The sequence below is a fragment of the Rhinolophus sinicus genome, linkage group LG03 (assembly GCF_036562045.2).
Source record: "Rhinolophus sinicus isolate RSC01 linkage group LG03, ASM3656204v1, whole genome shotgun sequence".
NCBI classification, from domain to species: domain Eukaryota; kingdom Metazoa; phylum Chordata; class Mammalia; order Chiroptera; family Rhinolophidae; genus Rhinolophus; species Rhinolophus sinicus.
Window position 1 is genome coordinate 139,784,138 of NC_133753.1, and position 16,246 is coordinate 139,800,383.

The 16,246-nt window shown below is 38.3% G+C and overlaps 1 long non-coding RNA gene across 18 annotated transcripts in view; it reads right to left on the bottom strand.

Annotated features, from left to right (window-relative positions):
- LOC109448664 (uncharacterized) overlaps positions 1-16,246 on the bottom strand; it is a 93,039-nt gene that overhangs the window by 38,968 nt on the left and 37,825 nt on the right. For 3 of the 18 annotated variants that reach the window (XR_012495012.1, XR_012495010.1, XR_012495022.1), the window contains 2 exons: positions 2,195-2,325; positions 67-2,101 (listed from right to left, as the gene is read on the bottom strand). The exons of 12 other annotated variants lie outside the window; for them this stretch is intronic. This is a non-coding gene — a long non-coding RNA (uncharacterized LOC109448664). Of the gene's footprint in view, positions 1-66; positions 2,102-2,194; positions 2,344-16,246 lie in introns of those variants that run through there. 3 more of the 18 variants (XR_012495013.1, XR_012495011.1, XR_012495019.1) reach the window with 2 other exon arrangements.

Below are 16,246 nucleotides of genomic sequence, written 5' to 3' on the forward strand. Positions count from 1 at the left end.
ATTTTATCATATAGATTCTTCTCTTCTTCACAGATTGAGTACATCAAACAGGAAGAAACATTTTAAAACAAACGCTTTTATTGAAGAAAAAGAAATGCAAGGCCTCTCACTATTAGCAGAAGATAATCCATGAGGTGGCATGAAGCAAAGTAGTTAAGCCCTAGATAAAAGCAGACTTCAGTTACAGAACATTATACAAATGTCAGTGATGCTGGAGTGATGCCAAAATTTCTCAATGAGAGGCTGGGGACATGAGTCACATAGGTTTACACAGTGAAAGGGAAAAGGAAGCAGTCCTGGAGTTCTATTTCCCCAAAAATAAGACCTAACCAGAAAATAAGCCCTAATATGATTTTTCAGGATGACATCCCCTGAATATAAGCCCTAAAGCATCTTTTGGAGCAAACCTTAATATAAGACCCAGTCTTACATTCAGGGAAACACGATAGGTGACAGCAGACGTTTCTCATTCTCAATTGCTTAAGATTTTTCTCTTTTTTTCATAAAACAATTTTTATTTTTATTTTATAAAACAAATAATTTTTTTTTAATTTTTTAATTTAATTATTTTATTTTTCAATTACAGTTTCAATTTTCAAATACAATATTAAATTAGTTTCAGGTATACAACATAGTAATTAGATAAGATTTTTCTCTATTAAAACAATGACAACCCAGAGAAGATATTGATGTGAGAGGAAGATGAAGGGGTTGACATGGGGGGGGGTCACCAGAGCAGTGCATTGGTTCAATTTTGTTCATACAGTTCTCTTTCCAATCTTGCTGTATTCAGACACCTAATTATATCACCATATGCTTTGAAAAGAACATTTTTTCACTGCATCTAAAACAAGCATATGAAATATGCTTTCAATGTTATCTTTTAAATGAAGTGAAGAAGAATTGATGTAGTATATAATAGTTCTAATATATAAAGGGCTTGAAGACCTTTGAGATATAATATCAGAATAGATAGATTAATAATTTTCTTGACATATTTTTGCATGTTTGATTAATTAATTGGTGTCTTGAGACTATGTCATTTTATATCAAGATTTGAATGTACATGGGTTAATTTACTAGTGAATACCATTTTAATTGGATTCGAAATTGGGGTATATGTCTCTGAGGATCATAACTGGTCAGGGTAGTCAAAAGAATTAATACACTTCAGAATATTAACTTATTTTTGAATGCCTTAAGGTCCTCCTGAGTTCATAAATTCATGCAAGTTTTCCTCTCAGCACAAACTCATGCCCATACATTTGGGTGTTATAAAAGATTAGTCAAATGTAAAATTATGAAAAGTAGTAAAACAATTTATCATAGGATTCTGTTACTGATTTTTAAATTAGTTGACTGTAAATGCACATTTAGTATCTAGGAAAAACTTAACTGTGTGTTTCTTGGATGCCTACATCTATTTTCTACCAAAGAGGAATGCATCCACCAGTGTTATTAAGCCAGTTAAACAATGATTTCTGTCAATCTGTTTTAGAAATGTATGTGTCAAAATATTCATCAAGTAGGTTGGAGGTCAGAAATCATGAGCATTAGTCTTGAGACTTCCATTCACTATTTTTGCAACCCTAGCCAAGTTAATCTGTCTTTTTGTGTTGGGTTAACCTGTCCTTATCTACAAAATAATGCCTCTCTCTAACATTGCCAAGGCTCATTGAAGTCTTGGTCTATGAAGCCTGCAGAGAGAAGAGATTGTGTGTATTTGCTAACTTTGTTGTACTTATTGAGATACCTACCAAATATTCAAAGACACCAAATAAAAGGTATTTGTACACCCTACAGTTTACAGGCATGAGGTTTGGAGAAATCCTGTAACAATTTTGGGCCAAACAACCAGCAGAAGCCAACCTCATAATGCGCCAGTACATGTCAGTAGATCCCAATATATTCCCGGAAACATCTTGAGGTAAGGCAAGTGGTCCAGCAATACCTTCCAGGCAACATGTAAGAGATCCTGGGCCTGTTATCTTATAATCATGAGTCCTGCTCCACGAGAAAACAAAGCATAGTCCTCTACGCACATTGTCTTGTGTTTTATTGTCTTGCTTTGTGTGGGTGAGAAAAGACTCTCCAGTGTTATCTAGAAACAGAGGAGGCAAAGCTTCATGAGTATTTGATATGGCTACAAGGACCTGAGTAATTTGGCCACCTACCTACTTCTAACTTCACCTACCTTCTCTATCAGTGGAGCGCCCCCTTACTCTCCATGCCCCAGTGCAGCCATCTTGCCTCCTGCCTCAGGGTCTCGGCACCTGTTACTTCCTCTGGAAAGCTCCAACTGCTCCAGAGGCCCACAGTCTTGATCTAGCAACACATTCATATCTGTTAAAGTATCACATTCTCAGGAAAACTTTCCATGACTTCCAGTTTAGAGCAGATGTATGTATGATGAACTCTAAAGGACTGTGATCCTTTCCTTCACTTATCTACATTTGTAATTACGCATTTATTGATGGCATTATTTCAACAATGTCTATTTCCCCAACTCAGTGGAAATATTCATCAGAGTGTGTACTTTGAGCCTTTGCTCAACAGTTCTATGACTCAATTTCATAGTTGCAAGGAACAAAAACTAATTCTGGCTGATTTACAAGACTATAGATAGGAATTAAAAGCCTCTGTCTGGCACCAAGCTGCCTGCATCTGAATCCTGACTCTGCCACTTATGACCTCTGTGGCCTCAGACAGGTTGCTTAATCTCTATATGCCTGAGCTTTCTCATATGTAAAACAGGATAAAAACACAATCTACTTAGAAATGTAGCAAGGATTGAATGAGTTTCTTTATGTAAAACACTTAGTAAGAATAGAACAAAGCAAATGTTAAGCATCCACAAAATTTTAGCTATTATTTATTTAGAAAATAAATTTACTAAAAAATTTTAAAAGATATCAACATTATCATAATGAAATATTATTAAAAGGTGACTGAGTGATACCCTATGATTCTGGAAAAGGGAAAAGTACAGGGATAGAAAAGATTAAGGTTTGGGGATAGATGAGGGGTAACTACAAAGTAGCAGCATGAGAGAATTTGAGACATGATGAAACTGTTCTATTATCATCACTGTGATGATGGGTACAAGGCTTTATTACATATTTTCAAAAATCCATAGAACTGTCTACCACAAAGAGTGAATTTACTGAATGTAAATTTTAAAGTGAAAGGTTATTTGATAGCTCATACAATCACTGTAATGTTGGAGAACTAGGCCTAGGCATGGAGCAGAAATAAAGAAGGCTAATCAATATTGAGGAACACAGCCCCAGTCAGAACAAGGCACCTTAACTCCTGGATGCTGAATGCCAGAGACCACACCACCACCATCATCTAGGCCACAGAACATGCAAAGCTGCCACTGGCATTTAGTGCCACTGCTGCCCTTACTTCCTCTACAAACTAGATATTGACACTTCCACGTCAGCCACCTGACACTATAGAGGATTTTCTGTCCCTATTTCTTGGGCTACTAGTTACCAATTCAAAGTCTCCAGTGGGTGAAAAAGATTAGCCAAATTAGATTATGTACACATAGCTTAGCTGCAAGAGCACTAGATTTAGCTTTATAATTATAGGCAAATGCTGCCCCCAACGGCACTAATAAGATGGAAAATTAACCTGAATATATGGTTGGGTTCAGATGACAGGAATCAAAAACTAAAAACAAATATAAAATAAACATGTTAATGGTAGTTTTCAATAAATACCTGTTAATCAGATTTACAGCAGAGTGCTGAAATTGGGCCCTTAATTAGAAAAGGGTTCTTAACAAATCACTTGAACCATAACAAATTATTCCCATCTAATTTAAGTAAACTAGAATTCAAGAAGAAACAGTATGTTATAGTTGAAAGAAAACTGAACCAGGCATCCATAGATCTTAAATTCATGGACAAATGCCTTGACCCCCTTAGAGGTTTACTTCCATATCTATCAAAGAAGTCCTACACGGCGTTATTGCAAGAGTAAAATGAGGGGGAAATTACGAGAGTTTTTAAAACTCTAAATCCTATGTAAATGCAATATAAAACTTTTAAATGATTTAAATTTCTGTGTCCAGTAATGGTAGACCTCCAAGATATATTTGCTAGAGAAGAAATTGCTATCATTCTGCCTCATCTTTCCATATCAGGCTATGGAAAAAGGCATATTCCCACCTATGCTCCCAGTCCATCTCTCCACCCATTTCCCAGCTATTCTTATGCCTCCCAGGAGAAGAAGAATTGATATTGTCTTTAGCCTTATTCTTAGATCAAATTTTACTAGTGGGAACACCACTATTCCTTAAAGGCAAAAACAGTTTCCACTGCTTTTCTGTCACTTCCTGTTCCTATGCTATTAGTTCATAGAGTGGAGCCTGACCTCAGAGGTAGGTCAGCCATGCTTATCCATAGTCTGGCTAAGTAATAGCACTTAGTCAGGAAGCAGGGAGCAAGAAGCCCTACCTAGACTTCTAGGCCTCTTCCTCATGGATAATTGCCATTTCATAGGAAATCTTCCTTCTGAAAATGTGAGCACTTGCCCAGCTATTCTATTTTAGAAGTCATTCCTTGTACTTTGCCCACCCCCAACTGGGCTGTTGTTCCTTAGTCAAGAGTTCTGGAGAGAAGGTGAGTCAGTAGTAGAATTTCATATTAAAATTCCATCCAAAACAGAAAATATTTTTAGTGGAAGAAAAAATAAAAAAGACTTAGAACCACATTATAATTCTGTTTCTGTCCAAATGATATTTCCCCAAATCCTCTGTATATTCTTACGTTACTATGAATCTAATTTATTAAAAGGTCATAAAAAATGCAAACCAAACCTATAAACCCTTCCTGCTGTTCAAGAGGAGAATGGGATGGCAAGAGTTAAAGAGGGAAAATGTGAGCAGAGATGTTGACTTTTTCCTCTGTGTAGTTCTATATATTGTTTTAATTTTCACAATGAGCATGTATTAATATATTATGTATGAATGTTTTTAAAGATCAGGTTTACTAGTTTTTAATACATAGAAAAATAACTTGGTGAATGGCAGAAATCTGAGGAACAGAAATATCATACACAAAAGACTTCCTTAAGCAAATGCATGCCTTACCTAAAATAAAATCTACCCTCCCACTAAAAAAAAAAAAAAAAAAAAAAACCTCTAAGAACTATGAAAATCTGTGAACAAAAGTCATTAAAAGAAGATATTAAGGGCCGGCCCGGTGGCTCAGGCAGTTAGAGCTCCGTGCTCCTAACTCCGAAGGCTGCCGGTTCGATTCCCACATGGGCCAGTGGGCTCTCAACCACAAGGTTGCCAGTTCAATTCCTTGAGTCCTGCAAAGGATGGTGGGCAGCGCCCCCTGCAACTAAGATTGAACACGGCACCTTGAGCTGAGCTGCCTCCCGGATGGCTCAGTTGTTGGTTGGAGCGCGGGCTCTCAACCACAAGGTTGCCAGTTCAATTCCTCAACTCCTGCAAGGGATGGTGGGCAGCACCCCCTGCAACTAAAAAATTGAACATGGCACCTTGAGCTGAGCTGCCGCTGAACTCCCGGATGGCTCAGTTGGTTGGGGAGCATCCTCTCAACCACAAGGTTGCCGGTTCGACTCCCGCAAGGGATGGTGGGCTGTGCCCCCTGCAACTAGCAACGGCAACTGGACCTGGATCTGAGCTGCGCCCTCCACAACTAAGACTGAAAGGACAACAACTTGAAGATGAACAGCACCCTCCACAATTAAGATTGAAAGAACAACAACTTGACTTGGGGAAAAAAAAAAAAAAAAAAACGAAGATATTACAAGACAGAATACCCAGTCAAGATGGTGGAGTAGGTAAACACTGTGCTTGCCTCTTCTCACGACCACATCAAAATTACTACAGAACAACCATCATAGATAATCGCCTGAAGTCTACCCGAACAGAAGTCCCACAACTAACAGAAGAAGCCACCCCAAGACTGGCAGAAAGGGCAGAGACACAGAACAGGCTGGTCTCACACTTGCATGATGTTTAAATTGGGAGGGGTATCTCAGCTGTGGATTTCTGCTTGAAAGAGCAAGGGGAACCAGCCCTACATCAGGATCCCCAACCAAATGTTCCATTGCTGGGGAGAGATACCCCCACAATTTCTGGCTGTGAAATTGCCAGAGTGACATTGTGGCTGAGTGAAATGGTCCCAGGCATTCCTCTTAAAAGGCCTGCATACGGACTTACTCATTGACAGATTCACTCATTCTGAGCTCTAGCGCTGAGACAGTAGTTCAAAAGGTGCCAGAGACATACAGTTTGGAACTGAATAGCATGGCTTCAGAGCAAGGGCTATAGGGGTAGCTTTCTCCCAGACAAAAGTCCTGGCAGAATCCATTCTTTCTTTGTTGAGCTCTCCCTGCTCCAGCATGCAGACACTGATAGTTGCCATAACTGAGTCTCCATCAACCTGGTTAACATGGGTTGCCCCACCCTGGTGAGTCCCTGAGACCCCGCCTCACCCAATTTTCGGGTCCACACAAGTTGCTTCCAAACAGCCTGTCTTGGCTCCTGCTGCAGACTTTCTTAAAATCTCTCAAAGGTTCACAAAATCCCAACAAGCAGCATCTGGCCTTGGCATCCTCTATACCTTGTGCTGAGCAGCCCCAAGCCCAGCCCTAATGGAAGCCAGCCACAGTTTGCAGCTTAGCCTCTCAAGGCAGCTCCAAGCTCAGCATGGGTGGCGGCATGTGCAGATTGATTTGTGGCTCATGCCACATGGCCCAGGCATGGCACAGCCTGTGCCTGAATTTGACCTGCAGTGGGGCATAGCCGCCTTACCTAATACATATAAACAAACATGAGAGGCAGCCAAAATGGGGAGACAATGAAACATGTCCCAAATGAAAGAACAGAACAAAGCTCTAAAAAATGAACTAAACAAAATGGAGACAAGCAATCAACCAGATTCAGAGTTCAAAATACTGGTTATATGGATGCTCAGTGATCTCAGTGAGAACTTCAACAAAGAGATAAGAAAAATAAAAAAGGAGATAGAAAGCATAAAAAAGAACTAGTCAGAATTGAAGAATACAATAACTGAAATGAAGACTACAATAGAGGTAGTCAACAGTAGATTAGAGGAAGGAGAGGATAGAATCACCAATTTGGAATATAAAGTAGCAGAAAACAATCAGAACAGCAAAAAGAAAAAAGAATCCAAAAAAGCTGAGAATAGTTTGAGGGGCCCCTAGGACAAGATCAAGCATAACAACATTCACATTATAGGAGTACCAGAAGGAGAAGAGAGAGAGCAAGCAATTGAAAACCTATTTGAAGAAATAATGATGGAAAACTTACCTAACCTAGCAAAGGAAATAGACATGCAAGTTCAGAAAGTGTACAGAGTCCCAAACAAGATGAACCCAAAGAGGCCCACAGCAAGACACATCATAATTAAAATGCCAAAGTTTAAGACAAATAGAGAATCTTCAAAGCAGCAAAACAAAGACAGTTAGTTACCTACAATGGAGCTTCCGTAAGACTATCAGCAGATTTCTCCACAGAAACTTTGCAGGCCAGAAGGGACTGACACAAAACATTCAAAGTGATGGAAAACAAGGACCTACAACCAAGATTACTCTACCCAGCAAAACTATCATTTATAATCAAGGACAGATAAAGAGCTTCCCAGACAAGAAAAGGCTAAAGGTGTTCATCACCATAAAACCAGTATTACAAGGAAATTTAGAGGGACTTCCTTAAGATGAAAAACAAAACAAAAAAATAAAAAAAATATGAACAATAAAATGGCAATAACTACATATCTATCAACATTGACTTTAAATGTAAATGGATTAAATGCTCCAAACAAAAGATAGGGCGGCTGAATGAAAAAGAAAACAAGACCCTTACATATGCTGCCTACAAGAGACTCACTTCAGATAGAAAGACACACACTGACTGAAACAAGTAAAGGGATGGAAAAATATATTTCATGAAAATATAAAAACTGGAAAGCAATACTTACAACAGACAAAATGGGCTTTAAAACAAAGGCTATATAATAAGAGACAAAGAAGGACCTACTAATCTCACTTCTGGATATTTATCTAAAGAAACTGAAAACACTACTTCAAAGGGCATGTGTATCCATATGTTCATTGCAGCATTTTTTTATTTACAATAGCCAACATATGAAGGCAACCTGGGTGCCCATCAATGGTTAAATGGATAAATACATATTTACAATGGAGTATTACTCAACCATAAAAATAATGAAAATCTTACCATCTGCAACAACATGGATGGAGCTAGAGGGTATTGTGCTGCGTGGAGTAAGTCAGAAAAAGACAAATGCCGTATGAATTTACTTAGATGTAGACTCTAAAGAATAAAATAAATGAACAAACTCATAGATACAGAGAACATTTTGATGGTTACCAGATGGGAGGGGATGGGTAAAAAAGGGGGCGGGATTAAGAAGCACAAATTGGTAGTTACAAAGTAGTCATGGGAATGTAAAGTACAGCAAAAGGAATATAGTCAGTAATATTGCAGTAACTATGTATGGTGTCAGATGAGTACTAGATTTATCAGGGTGATTACTTCATAAGTTATATAAATGTCTAATCACTATGCTGTACACCGGAAACTAATATTGTATGTCAACTGTACTTGAAAAAAAATTTCAGTTATTTTTTAAAAAGATATAGTACAAAAAAATTCCTATTTTAAGTTTTATTCTTGGCTTGCTTAACATAGTGTCAACTCTGGGCCTTTTCTAGAACTTGACCATTAATCAATAGGTATTTTAAGGGATGGCTGAATGGATGAAGGATTACGAGTTTCCTGAGAACAAAAAAGAGGGTGCAGTTTGCCAAACCAAGAACTGATGTCTGTCGTCTAAAGTCAGTATGCTTACCAATTGCTACATATTATATGTAGACATGTAGCACACGTGAGTGTGTTATATGTGTGTATTAACACAATTCATTCAAAATACATATCGCTGAGCCTCCTAATACCAAGAGCTATCATTTAGCCATCTTTATATCAGACTACCCAGCACAATAAGCTGACACCTTGTCAACTCAAATATCTGAACTATGTAACAATATTTTAGCTATCATTGATTGAAGACTATGCTGGCCACTTAAATACATTGTCATTTAACCTACAACTTACTAGGTAGGCATGACAGCCTGGATTGTGTTCCCTCAAAATTCATATGTTGAAATCTTGACACTTAGTGCCTCTGAATATGTCTGTATTTGGAGACAGGGTCTTTAAGGTGGTAATTAAGGTATAATGAGGTCATATGGATTGGCCCTAATCCAATATGACTGGTGTCCTTACAAGAAGAGATAGGACACAGACACACACAGAAGAGAAACCATGTGAAGATACCAGAGGAAGACAGCCATTTTCAAGCCAAAAAGAGAGACTTTACTTGGCCTTCCAGCCTCCAGAATCATGGATAAATTTCAGTTGTTTAAGCCACCCAGTCTGTGGTACTTTGTTATGGCAGCTCAAGAAAACCATTATAGTAGGTAAATTATTTTACCCTAATACCTGATTCTTTTAAGATTGACTCAAGTCCTGGTGTTATGCCCCAGTGGACTTGTAATAAGTATCTGTTATTTATCTTACCCTCCCCATCCCTTTCGATTTATGTTGGTAATGGTACCCTGCTCTTTCTAAGGGTTCTTATTCCATGGAGTCCTGATGGATCTGCCAACAAGGGTGAGAGTGCATGATCAAGACCATGCCATCCTAAAAATTCCTTTCCACTGCAGTTAGCCCAGAACAAACTGTTGGCCCAAGTTTGCAATCAGTCTCTCTCTCTCTCATGGGATCTGAGTGGGAGTCACACAGGATCAAAGAAATCTGGAGTCATGGCATTTCAAGTCTAGTGCCCTAAAGAGATTATCCATGAGTTCTCACCACAGAGGTCCCTGGAGTCACTCTGGTTCTCGATCTTCCCAAGGCCTTGAATGTCCAATCCTTCTTCTGCTTCTGAACCAATTCTTTCCCTTTTTTAGCCTAAATTCACTAGTGACTGTTCTTTGAAGCCTCAGTGATATACATATTATTTTGTATACTTGAGTCCCTCTCATGATAGTCTCTTACTAAATGAGTTAATTATATAAACTTGGGCCCTTTAAGGAAAAAAAGTTTGTAAATATCTTGCAAAGCAAAACTTTCAATCACACTTATCCAGTGTAGGTAAGTGACAATACCATTTCACAAGTAGGAAAGGTCAAAGAACAGATACTAACATATGAACAGAATTTTGCAACACTTCAAACAGAACTTATACTAAGAAAATTAGGGGGGGAGGGAAAACAGTACATGAAAATTCAAATTACAGAAGTATAGAATTTGCTCAATAATCAGGATGGAGTTTGTACCAGCCACATACTACAAAACACAGCTAACAAGAAGCTGGAGAATGACTGGGTGTAGGACTTTTGCAACAATAACTTTGCCCTACTGAACTCTCATACCCCAAAATCAGATGTTTTCTAAAGAAAGAACCTACCTTATTATCGATGTGACTTAATATCATAACTTGGTAAAAGAATTTTAAAATCTCTTTCGAAAGCAGTGCTTCCTAATATCCTTACACAAGTACTATGCAAAGAAGTTCTGTCCTATTTGCCAAAATAGTGATTTCCCACAATGGAAATTACTTTCTCTGCTTTTATCACTTATAGCACTTACACTTTGTTGGCATAAAGTTTATAAAAAAATATGTTCTCCCAATACCATATCATTCACAATTTAAAAATTGCCTAGAGCCAAATAATATAATTAAACTTCTGAATTAACACAACCTTTTTCCACTTAAATTTTAAAACATCAATACAGCTTTCATTTACTTTTCCATCCTCCTTCAATATTAGAAATTAAATTTCATTAACTTTTTTTAACACCTAGGAGATTTTTACTTGAGGTTTCTGCTTTTCTTTACCCAAAGAACTACTATAATAGTTTTCAAACGCTTTATAAGCCACGATCTAAACTGATTGGATCATTTATGAAACTGGCATCATTCACACTGCCATTTTGTTACCTTAACTATTACTTACTAGGAATGACCTTTTACGTTCCAATGAAGTAAAATGACCTCCTGAGGTAGGATAACTAATGGAATCAGAAGGAAAGACTTATCATCATGTCCTATGCCCAAGCAAGTTTGTGGGTCCCTGTTACCAGCCTCAGGGCTAATACCTACTTATTTTGCCCAACTACAAATCTACAAATCAAAATCCCTTCCCTTTCCCTCCCTGTCTTCCTACCATCCCTTCTCCCCTCCTTTCTCCCCCTCTCCACTATTTCTCTCTGCTGCCTACATACTTTGAGTGCCAAGAACACATTCACATCCCTCTCTCCCCCTCTCTCCCTCTTCTCCTCTTTAGTTTCTGAATGTTTCCATTTCAGTGTTCTGGATCAATCAATCCCAGCTCAACAAATTAGCCCCTAAATAGAGACAAACACAGGAAGAGGAAATAGTTATGACTTTCAAGGTGCCAAAAGCCTCCATGGTGCTTTTTTCCTTTATGTAACAGTTAACACTGTCCCAAACTCCCACACTAATAACCACAAGAGCAGTTTAAGGCCTGGTTTCTTGAGATCAACTCGCTTAAAATACATACAGCTGCCATGGTAAGTTAGCACATGAATAGCCATTAACATGGTAGAGGGTCATGTGCTGGGGATGAATCCCAAGTAGTACGTAGCATAGACCCAGACATTTAGCTCTGATATGATCCAGTCATTACTAGAATCACAGATTTAAAGAAAGGAGTGAAGGAATGATACAGTATAAGATGTAAGTTATGATCTGGAATGAGAGGAGGAAAAGTCTGTACAGTAAGGTGAATTGCTCCAATGAGAATGACAGGTGCAGATGCGTGTTTGTGTGTCATGTGAAGTTATAAATTTTTCAAAATTGTCACAAAAGTGAATATTTATTTAGGATGAGAAAAGAAATAATGAATTATTCATTTTTAAAAGCTGGCTATCTGACAGACGTTTTAACACTGTTTCCTACATTTTTCATCTGCGTACTCTTTGACCACCTTTTCAAATGACAACAATTAGGTCATATCTTCTAAATAGAGAAAAGAAAAGTAATTCAGTCTTTCTTCCAGCATGGTTGGCAGACTTTTGGCTTTTATTATTGATAGATTCTAAAGTTTCTTTTAATTTCACAATGCCTGATATGTGATGCCGAGTAAATTTTTAGAATTTTTTTCAAATTTGACAAAGTCTCTCATGAAGTTTTTTTCATACATGACTAGTTTTTGGTTCTATGCATTTCAAACCTTGTTTCTCTCTGTTGCCTACATACTCGTATTTTGAGTGCCAAGAACACATTCACATCACAATATGCTCCCTGGTCTTGCACCTTCAAATCCAGCTGCCACTGTAGGAAGCAGTTCCTACAAAAGGACAGTAGCTTTGGTTGTGAAACCACATGTTAAATGTAGAACACATCAGCAGCCTTTCTTTTTATAACATTTCTCTGTAACCAAGTCATAAGACACAGAAGCATTTCAAGTATCAGACAAATCTACACCCACTTTTAATTGTATGTTAAATGGAGTTAATCACATGAATTTGCCAATAACTTCCTCCTCACCAGAGCAATTGCTTCTTATAATTTAGCTTTCCTCCAGGCCTTTTTAGATAGCAGTACTAACCAAATCATCGTGTTATTCAGAAAAGTCAATGAAACATTAGATCATATTTATTTTCCATAGGTAAATTCATATTCAGCTACCAAACAAGAAAAGTATTCCTTCTAACTCAAACCAAAATCAGTTTTAAAAAGACACTGCTCACAATGAATGCATATAATGAACCAGAATATCTTACATTTAAAGCTACCCATAGCAATGCAGGCAACTGTGAATGCATTAATTTGCAGGTTGTAGGGGGACATCCTACCATTCATGTTATTTCATTCTTATAAAATGTAATGTTCTACCAAAAACTAAACGGTTTACTCAAGAATTGATAATACTTCCAAAGTAACTAATAGAGAAGGTAGATTTAAAAATCATGATATAAAAACAGTATTTCCATAGAGTTAATTGAAAGCATCTAGTCACACTATTCTGAGGATGGCTACAAAATTTCTGATTTGTGTCACAATGATTTTATAAAAATTAAAAAGATATATGAGCTTTTTACTCTGAATGTAATAATTTACTAAAACATGGAGACCTAAAAATACTTCTTTGGTCCTTTAGGAAATTCCTATTTAAAAAAAAGTTTAGGAGGTCAAGACAAAATAGATGTTTTAAAACTTGCTTTGAACTTCTGGTCAAGATGGCAAAGTAGGTAAATGTTGTGCTTGCCTCCTCCCACAACCACATCAAAATTACAACTAAATTATAGAAAAACCATCCTTAAAAACCACCTGAAGACTAGCTGAACAGTACACCTATAAATAAGGATATAAAAAAAAGCCACATACAGACCTATAGAAGGGGCAGAGAGTAGAAACAGGCTGGTCTCACACCCACATGTGGCAGTTAAGAATCAGGAGGGATATCTCAGCTTCAGAGGAAACCCCTCAGGAGCAAGGGGTCCCAGCTCCACACCAGGTGGCCCAGCCTGAAGCACCAGTCTCCGCAACAGCTGGTTGTGAAAATCAGGTGAGCTAGAGGGCTGCTGTAGACTCTGGCATTCTCTTAAAGGGCCCAAGCACAGACTTGCTCACACACACATACTTGCCCTAAGCTCCATCAAAGGCACAGTAGCTCAAAAACTGCCAGGGACATACAACAGGAATTGAATTGTCTGGCTGCAGAGCAAGGGCTAGAGGGGCAGCTCTGTTTGGGACGAAAGTGCCAGCAGAAGCCATTGCTCCTTTGTTGAGCCCTTCCACTACACAGCCAGCAGGCACAGGTGGAAGTTCTGGTAGGCAACAATGTTCCTTGGTTGAGCTCTCCCCACACACAAGGTTCAGGCTGGCATCAAATCTGAGTCTCCATTAACCTGGCTAATATTGTCTCAATCCACCCTGGTGATTCTCTGAGACCCCACCCCACCCAATTCACATGCCCAGCTGGAACCTCTTTCAAAGGCTAATCCACACAAGTGGCCTGCCTGGGCCCACACTGAGGACTTTCCTAAAATCTCTCAAAGGTCCCTAAATCCCAAACAAGCAGCATCTCGCCTCAGCATGCCCTATACCTTTTGCTAAGCAACCCCAAATCTGGAGCTAGTGGCAGTCAGCCTCAGTTCATAGCATAACCACCTCCAGGCACCTCCAAGCCCAGGATAGGCAGCTACCAACCACCGACCATTTATAGAACCTATCAGGTAGCCCTGGGTCAACACAGACAGCAGCTGAACTTGGCCTGCACTGGACCACCTCCCAAGAGACCCCAGAACCAACATATCTGGTGGCTGGCTTCAGATCATACCAGAGCACCACCCAATTAGTGCCATAAATGTTACACCCAACGGGTGGACTCAGCAGGCACCAGAGCCCCACTAAAGTTAGTCCCACTCACTGGGGTCAGCCTCCACATAATAGTTTGGTCACTGCAATCATGGCCAGTCCTCACAGCTAGTCAGCCTGAAGGTAAATCCCACCTACTGACATGACAACAACAATTAAGGCTCAACTAAAACAGGAGATCACACACAACCCACACAAGGGACATATCTGAAGCATGAGCTACACCACTGGTCCCCACAGGAAACCTACTACTTAATGCCACTCTGCCAAGACTGGGAGACATAGAGATACACCTAATACATAGAAACAAACATAGGGAGGCAGCAAAAATGAGGAGACAAAGACACATGTCCCAAATGAAAGAACAGGACAAAACTCCAGAGAAAGAACTAAACAAAACGAGGCAAGCAATCTACCAGATGCAGTGTTCAAAACACTGGTTCTAAGGATGCTCAATGAATTTAGGAGAAGAATAGATTATCTCAGTGAGAACTTTAATAAAGACAGAAGAAACATAAAAAATAAGATAGCAAACATAAAAAAGAACCAATGATAAATGAAGAATACAAAAACTGAAATAAATTAGATGGAATCAACAGCAGATTAGATAAAGCAGAGGATCACATCAGCAATTTGCAAGACAAGGTAATGGAAAACAACCAATTGAAATAGTGAAAAGAATTTTTTAAAAATGAGGATAGTTTAAGGGACATCTGGAGTAACACTCACATCGTAGGGGTACTATAAGTAAAGAGAGAACAAGGGATTGAAAACATATTTGAAGAAATGATGATGGAAAACTTACCTAACCTGGCAAAGGAAATAGACATACAAGTCCAGGAAGTGCAGAGTCTCAAACTAAATGAACCCAAAGATGCCTACACCAAGACACGTCATAATTAAAACACCAAAGGTTAAAGACAAAGAGAGAATCTTAAAAGAAACAAGCAAAAAGCAGTTAGTTACCTACAAGGGAGCTTCCATAAGACTGTCAGCTGATTTCTCAACAGAAACTTTGCAGGCCAGAGGGACTGGCACAAAATATTCAAGTGATGAAAAGCAAGCATCTACAACCAACATTATTCTACCCAGCAAGGCCTTAGAATCAGAGAGATAAAGAGATTCCCAGACAACAAAAAGCTGAAGGAGCTCACCACCACCAAATGAGCATTACATGAAATGTTAAAGGGATTTCTGAATAAAGAAAAAAAATGAAAAAATATGAATAAAAAAATATTGCAAAGAAAAAATAATTCTCACTGAGAAATGCAAGCACATAGTAAAAGCAGTGGATAAACCAACACTAAAGCTAGTACAAAGATTAAAAGGCAAAAGTAGAAAAAGAGTGTGGCTAATTACAACAATAAATTAAGGGATACACACATACACACACAAAAAAGAAGTAAAAACTTATGACTAAAACATAAACACGGAGGGGGTGAGTAAAAATGGTACTGATTGTAGAATGTGTTCGAACATAAGCAACCATTAACTAAAAATAGACTGCTATAAATAACCTTGGTACAGCTGAAGCACGTGTTAACAACAAACCAAAAATCTTAGAGATATACAAGAAATAAAGAGAAAGAAATCCAAACACAATACTACAGAAAATCATCAACATACAATAGAAGACAGCAAGAGAGTAAAAAAGGAACAGAGAAGAACTACAAAAACAATCAGAAAACAATTAATAAAATGGCATTAACTACATACCTATCAATAATTACATTCAATGTAAACGGATTAAATGCTCCAATCAAAAGATGAGCGGATACAGATGTAGTACATGTATACAGTGGAAT